This window comes from Hibiscus syriacus, unplaced genomic scaffold (assembly GCF_006381635.1).
Source record: "Hibiscus syriacus cultivar Baekdansim isolate YM2019G1 unplaced genomic scaffold, ASM638163v2 tig00110223_pilon, whole genome shotgun sequence".
NCBI lineage: Eukaryota > Viridiplantae > Streptophyta > Magnoliopsida > Malvales > Malvaceae > Hibiscus > Hibiscus syriacus.
Genome location: NW_024062636.1, coordinates 438,019 through 446,123, shown reverse-complemented (window position 1 = coordinate 446,123; position 8,105 = coordinate 438,019). Strand labels below are relative to the sequence as shown.

The following is an 8,105-nucleotide window of genomic DNA, read 5'->3' as shown; positions in this document are numbered from 1 at the left end:
CCCGGTCATCCTCTGAATTTATCTTTATATGATTATATAAAAAATAAAAAAATCAAAATACAAACCATCTTTTAAATGTGTGTTTTTATACTTCCACTTACAGTAATCATAAATCGTTTTATAATTACAAATACAATATTTCCACTCCACACCAATCATTTTTGTTCTCTAATTAAGGGGAACACATTCCCCAGAAGGACATGCCCAGATTTTCCTTTTATGAGCAAAATCTACCTACAAGAAAAAGGGAAAAGAAACATTTAAAGTGAAATGAATTTCACTTTCTGAAACCGGAAAACGCCCTGATCGACGACGATTTCGTCATCGGTTGATTATTTGTGGCAATCCAACAAGTTGATGGAAGTGATTTTCTCCTTCATTAATTGCATGATTTGAGAAGCCGAAGGCCTAACAATGGGAGACTGGTGAATGCAGAGTGCAGCAATTGAAACCATAGCCTTGGCTTCTTCCAACTCAAACTCACCACCCAAACGTGGATCCACCAGTTCCTCCACTTTAATCTCCGCCCCGTGTTCCCCAATGGCTCTTAAATTGGGTGCCCGTATTGATGTCAATAATTGTCCCCTCTCAGGGCAAAAAGCTTCCATCCCGGTAACAAGTTCCAATATAATAACACCCAAACTGTACACATCGTTCTTTTTGGAGGCCAACACAGTCCTTAGGAAATGAGAATCAGTGTAACCAGGTGAGCCGATCATCACTTGCTTCATCCTAGAACAATAGGGTGGCATCACCGTCGACCAAAATCCCATCTTGGCTGACCCAAAATCGCATATTACAGTTAAATTGCTCACCCAACAAGATATTTGAAGCTTTGATGTCGCCATGAACTATTTGGAGGCTGCACTTCTCGTGTAGGTACTCGATTGCTTGTGCAAGTTGGTAAGCTATGGCCGTGCGGTTCTTCCACGGAAGTACTTCCTTATTCCTTTCGTGTAACTTTTCTTGTAAGTTTCCATTAGGAATGTACTCAAACACCATGGCCCCTTCCTCTGCAAAAAAGTGTATTAAAAAGTTTCGATTAATCAGAAAAGACTTCATCTTTAAAGAGTAAAGCAAAAGACTCACGCAACGAACCTAGATCATCGCAGTAACCGAGAAGCTTGACGATGTTGTCGTGACGGAGACGGAGCAAGATATCCAGTTCTTGTTTGAACACTTGGTTTAGTCTATCACTACCGACGTGGACCTTAACTGCTCCTTGTCTTGAACCAGATAAGTTAGCCAAGTAGACATTGCTGAACCCTCATTGACCGATTACAAGTGAGAAATCCTTAGTGGCGTCCTTGATCTCGTACCTCTTGAATTTCCTGACAAACCCTTCTTAATCGACGCCGGAATATTTTCCCTTGTTTTGATCAGGATGAGTGTCCGACGTCGGCTTCCCTAGCCGGAGTTCCCTGAGCTTAAGAAATTTGAACAAAAACCCCATGGCGAACAACAAGGTAGAACAAAGACAAGACGGAGAGTGATGAGGATGTCGATTTGAGGGTGAAGGTGGTGTTGGGTTGTTTTTAAATAGGGCGTCGGAGTGGGAGAGGCGGAAACAGTGGAAGCGACGCAGAAGGTGAGCGGAGATGATAGGATGAGCATTGGCAGTAATAAGAAAATAGAGGGGATAGGAGGGTACCAGCAGACAAATTTCGAAACACGTGAAATCCAATCCCTCGATTTGTGAGTGATCAAAGATGTAGCCATGGCGACGCGCATAATCCGATAAACCTCCATAAAATATTCCGATGTAAGACGTGAGAGACACACACAAAGAGACAAAGGATGGATACTGGAAGCCTCCTCTGGCTCTTCTCTTTTATGCCTAATACGCCGTTTGCTTTTGACCTTTTTTTTTTGTACAAATTTTGTATGGATATTTTTAACATATATTTATATTATTTTTTGTGTTATATTTCTATTGAATTAATTGGCGACACCTTATTAAATAAGTCTTTTAATTTATTTTAATCATACATTATCATTTTATTTACTAATAACATATAAAATTATACACAGATTATCACTTTTATTTTAAAACCATAAAAAACTAATTGTTTTTCTTGTGGGTGTGCCGACATATCTTTTCTTTTTAGTCCTTCTTAAACGACGGCGGTACCAACTTTAATGTTGGTTGTCGACCGTTGATATTCTTTAATATTTTTTTTTTATATTGTATCTTTATTTTTTTCGATAAGTATACTTGTGTTGCACTTTTTCATCTGTCTTTATGACACGTTTTTTATGTTTTTTGGCATGTTATTCGGTTCTTTGGCCCTTTTTTCATTTATTGTTTTTTTCTAAGGATTGATTTGACATTGTCACGACTGGTCAAGATAACACTTATTTGATATCTTTTTGATCTTCCATGCTTTGGACCCTCAAATTGGATTTGGATACCCGATTTGTGTTCGTAGATAGCTTTTCACATTGCTCGAGTCTAATTTGTGATTTGTCGGTGGTCTTTCAATAACTTGATCCCCTTTTATGGTTCGCTTGCCGATGTGATCAGATTTGTTTGTATGTATCTTTGTTCGAGTTTTTTTGTTAGATTTAATCTTTCCTTGTATGATCCTTATATGATCTTAAGCTGCTAGTTTTGTGTCAATTATTATAGAAGATTTTCCTAGTTATGTGTTTAATTTACAATTGTGATTGTAAATCTTTATTGTAATTTGAGATATTTCCTATTTTGAATAAAATTAGTTGATTCTATAAAACAATTATACACAAATTAATTATAATCTCTAAAAAAATTTAAATTAATAATTAATTAATTTAGAGATGAGCTATTAATGTTTAAGTGATGCTAAGGATTTGAATTTAAATATTATAAATTAAACAAATATTATTAATCAATAAGATAAATACAATGATTAATATAAAAAAATTAAAGGTTAATTTCTTTTACTTTCTTAAGTAATTAATTAAATTTTTAATACAATTTATTTATTAGTTTTAAGCAAGGAGAAAGTGGCATGCCAACAATAGTAGTAAGGATGATCACCTACCAATAAGGTTGGTTCAAGTGGTAACCAACATAATATCATTTAGGCAAGGGTTTAAGTTCGAGTCCTTGTGTATACAGAAAATCCTCACTGGGAGATTCATCCACAAAAACTAAGTGTGTGACTCGAGTCGGTCCAGATTAATTAAGGTGGAGCCTTAAAACTGGGAGTTCAACGAAAAAAATTGACAATAATCAAAACCTAAAAATCATACTTAATGAAAATTCATAATCAATTGAAAAATGAAATGTGAGGTTCAACTCTCCGATCATCGTTACCAACTCCTCTACTCGGATTGTCTTGTTCGATTCCTCAAAACAGAATAAGACATGCCCCTCTAATTTAAATATATGATTCAAATGATCATATCATAAATTTTAAATTGGGTGTCTCTAACAAAAGATACACATCAGCTTAAGAAAGCGATTTTCGAGTGGTCCATATAATATAACTCATTTCTCATGTGTACCAATGTCTTCCTTCCTATTTTATTTGATAATTTTAACTTAAACTTGCATAATAATCCAAATTTGTTGCTGAAAGTAGCTATGCATGTTGTCCATGCTTGGTGATTTATTTATGATATTAAATAATATAATCAATATTAAATCATTTGTTACAAAAATTAATTTGTCACTTTAGCATAAATGTCCTTCTCAATCTAACAACCCATGCCTTTTGATATTGTTAATAAAATAATATAAATAAGTATGTCAATGGTCGCACGGGGGAATGGTCATATTAATTTCCCTCAATAATTGGGTAGATGCACTCTTTTAAAATGGTATCCATTTTGATGCGCAATTAATCTTTAAAAAATGGATTTTCTTAAACAGTCTCTTAAATTTCGATATATACCATTTTTCATTTTTCACTACTGATATTTTTGACAATTATAAATTTTAAAATATTTTTATTTTGTTGATTGTTTCAGAACGTTTGTATAGAGTAATTATCTATTCTTTAAACATATATCATAATGTGAGATTGAACATATTTAAATGTTTGACATCCTCTAATTCAAATAAAAAAAATCTGAATGATTTGACCATTATATAAAAAAATTCACACAATTTAACCAAATACATATTTTTATTAAAAAAATCAACAACTAAGTTTAATACGTATTTCATTTTTAAATTTTATTTAATGAAACAAGTTATATTGGCTAAATAAAAAAACCAAATGTTCTACTCTATTATTATTTTAATAGATCGAACGAAAGAATGTAAATGTTACTTTTTAGCATTCAAATCTTAGTTTTATGTCTCAATTACGTAATCACGGCATAGAACAAAAATAATAGTATATTGTTTTAAAATTGGAAAATCTTTTAGAAAAATTGAGATAAATTTCTTTAGAGATGTAAAGTGAGAAAAATATTTTTTTTTAAAAAATGAAATTATTATATAATAAATAACTTACTTGTCAATAGTTGACTGATCGAAATTTTAACGTAGGTTTATTAAGAGACAAAAACATATAATAGAAGAATACTTCGAGGGTTGAACTTTGAAAACAAATTGGAAAAAAATAATATTTTAAAAGATAAAGTGAAAAAATATATCACTCTCACTAAACATGTCTCTTTTGATTTTTAAAATTATCTCATTTAAAATATTATACTAAAATTCAACAAACAATACTTATATTTTCTTTTTTACCCTTATATGTCTTGCTCTTTTACATCTATCAATCACTTTTTAAAGATAATTTTATCATTTTCTTAAATCAAATATATCTCTTAATACTATGTACATAATCAATATAAAATACGAATTATGAGACGAAGAGAATAATTTAAAAAATTAATTAATTAAATCTTATTTTTCTTAAGTTAGTTGGCCTTTTAATATAAAGGTACAGATTATTATTTCTTTAAAAGTACCATTTACCCCTATCATTGATGGCCTATATATTTCTTATTTACTCATTCCTCTCTAAATTATTTAATTGAATAAGGAAGTCATCAAACGAAATTAATAATTAAAGAATATATTATTATCTTTAAAGGTCTTTAATTTGAGTAGTTGCATTTACATGATGTGTGCATTATTAATGACTAAGAAAAATTATGAAGAAATATTATTTTATCTCATCTCAGACTATTTCAATAATATTAAGGGAATAAAATGTGTTGGAGGAAAAAGAAAAAAACAATGATAAAATTATAACAAATATTCTTATGATAACTTTTTTTTTAAATAAAAATTAATTAGTTAAACGTTTGTCATTATTTCCATCCTATTTTTAAAATAAAAATTTCACTAACAATACATAAAATAAATAATCAAATTAAAAAATTTATCAAAATCCAAAAATTATAAGCTAACCAGCATCTCCCTCACTTTGAAGAACACAGTGTTCTCAGTATCGTTATAGTGCTCTCATTGTATTTCCCTTCCATGAAAGCGAAATTCATGGCCATCAACAACCCAACTTCCTGCTGAGACGCCGCGGAGTAAAACCCCTGTGTTATCCCTATTATGGAATACGACTATCGGATAGAGCAAAATCGTAACTGATAATTTGAGAAAATAAAAATGAAGATAAAGAAGACACAAATTTTACGTGGAAAACCCCTAAATAATATAGGGTAAAAACCACGGGCAACGGTAGAAGAATTTCACTATGAGAAAATAGGAATTACAAATTCTCTTGATCTGACAAGGAGAAAACAATAACAATTCTCTCTTGATAAAAAGGACAAAACAACTCTAAAAAAACTCTCTAAATTCTCTAGTATTGGGAGAAAGCTAGAATGATTTGGGATGATTTTGAAGCTAAATGGGTTAGGGTATTTATAGTTGAAGCTTAAGGACTAATCTTGTAAACACCCTAAAATATAGAGACTAAATTTGAGATTTTACCATTTCCAATTTTCAACAATTTCGGTGCCAATTGCACCGAAAGTTTTGACAAGTGGCTTGACTTTTCAACAATCTCCCACTTGAAGATTTGATTGGAACAATCATATCTTCACACCATTCTTTCTACCTTGTACCATCATGTTGCTTACGTTTCTGACAGGCCACAACAGGATCGACACCAAGTAAATTTATCAGCATTGATTGCCTTTGTCATGAAATCTGCTATGTTGTCTTTGGTGTGGATTTTCTGCATATCAACCGTCCCTTCTTCCATCTTTTCACGAATGAAATGGTACTGAACTCGTATATGCTTTGTCCTTGAATGAAATGCTGGATTCCTTACTAGATGCAAGGCGCTTTGACTTTCACAAAACAGAGAGACATACTCTTGATTATGCCCAAGCTCCTCCAATAGTATCTTCAACCAAATTGCTTCTTTACTGGCTTGTGTATCTGCTACATATTCTTCCTCTGTTGTGGATGTAGCCACAACTGACTGTAATTTTGAAACCCAACTTACAGCTCCACTAACAACTTTAAATATATATCCTATAGTAGATTTTCTTTTATACAAATCTCCTACATAGTCAGAATCAACATAACCATTGATAAGTAATTTTGATCCTCCGTAACATAGTGCAATATTTGAGGTCCCTTTGATGTATCTCATGATCCTCTTTACTATATTCTAATGCTCTTTTCCTGGATTCGCCATGTACCGACTAACAACTCCCACTACTTGTGCAATGTCTGGCCTTGCGCATATCATAGCGAACATTAAAATTTCCACTGCTGATGCATATGACACTTGAGACATCTCCATCCTCTATTCTTCACTGCTAGGACTCATGCTGAAGGATAATTTGAAGTTAATAGGAAGAAGGGTAGAAATTGGCTTACAATATTGCATGTTAAATCGTGACAAGATCTTCTTCATGTAATTATTTTGTGAAAGCCAAATCTTCCTATTACTTCTGTCTCGGTGAATTTGTATCCCTAGAATCTTGTTTGCTGATCCCAAGTCTGTCATTTCAAATTCCCTAGCCAGTTGTGCCTTCAATTCTTCAGTATGATCTTTGTTGGGTCCTTCAACCAACATGTCATTCACATACAACAGCAATATAACAAAATCGTTATCACCAAACCTCTTGAAATAAGCACAAGGGTCTGCATTAAGTCTGTTATATCCAAGGCACATAATAAAGGAATCAAATCTCTTATACCAACACCTCGGCGCATGCTTTAGACCGTACAAAGATTTGTTCAACCTGTAAACCAAGTTCTTCTTTTCTCTTTCTTCAAAACCTTCAGGATGTATCATATAAATATCTTCTTCAAGATTTCCATGAAGAAAAGCTATTTTTACATCTAGCTACTCTAGATGTAAGTTCAATGTAGCACACATTTCCAAGACTACTCGAACTGTTGTTAGTCGAACCACAGGAGAAAAGATTTTATTGAAATCAATACCTTCTTTTTTAGCATATCCTTTGACCACCAGTCTTGAACGATACCTCTCAACTTGATCGTTACCATTTCGCTTGCTTTTGAAGACTCATTTGTTACCAATTGGCTTCCTTCCTTGTGGTAGTGGCACAAGGTCCCATGTATTATTTTTATAAAGGGCTTCAATTTCTTCTTGCATCGCCATCATCCACAGTGAAGCATCTGAGCTGTTTATTGCCTCCTTGAATATTGATGGCTCACCGTCCTCTATTAAAAGGAAGTATGCAATATTTCCTTCTATAACATAATCTAAGTTCCAATTGGGACGTCTTTTCACACGATCTGATTGATGAGTTGTTGGAGCTTCAGAACTCTCTGGTTCTTGTTCATCATGTGTTGGTTGCTTCAGAAGAATCTCCTTGTTCAAACTCCTTTTCCATATGTATCTGTGTAGTTTCTGACTTTTCAGCGCTATCATCGTCTTCTTTTCTTTTTAGTTTATCTTCTACAAAGATAACATCTCTGCTGATGATCACTTTGCGTGCAGTGGGATCCCACAAGCGATACCTTTTTACTCCATCAGCATACCCCAAGAATTTGCATTTCCTGGATTTTGGATTCAACTTTGAAATTTCTTGAGAGTTGTACATCATGCACAAAATAATTCCAAATACATGGAGGTTTGAATAATCAGCTGGTTTACCAGTCCACATTTCCATTGGTGTCTTCAGTTCTATTGCAGTTTATGGAGCTCGATTAACCAAATAAC

General features: G+C 32.9%; 1 pseudogene; it reads right to left on the bottom strand.

Moving 5' to 3' along the window:
- Positions 1-283: 283 nt before the first annotated feature.
- LOC120114332 lies at positions 284-1,745 on the bottom strand (annotated as a pseudogene).
- Between the last annotated feature and the right edge of the window lie 6,360 nt (positions 1,746-8,105).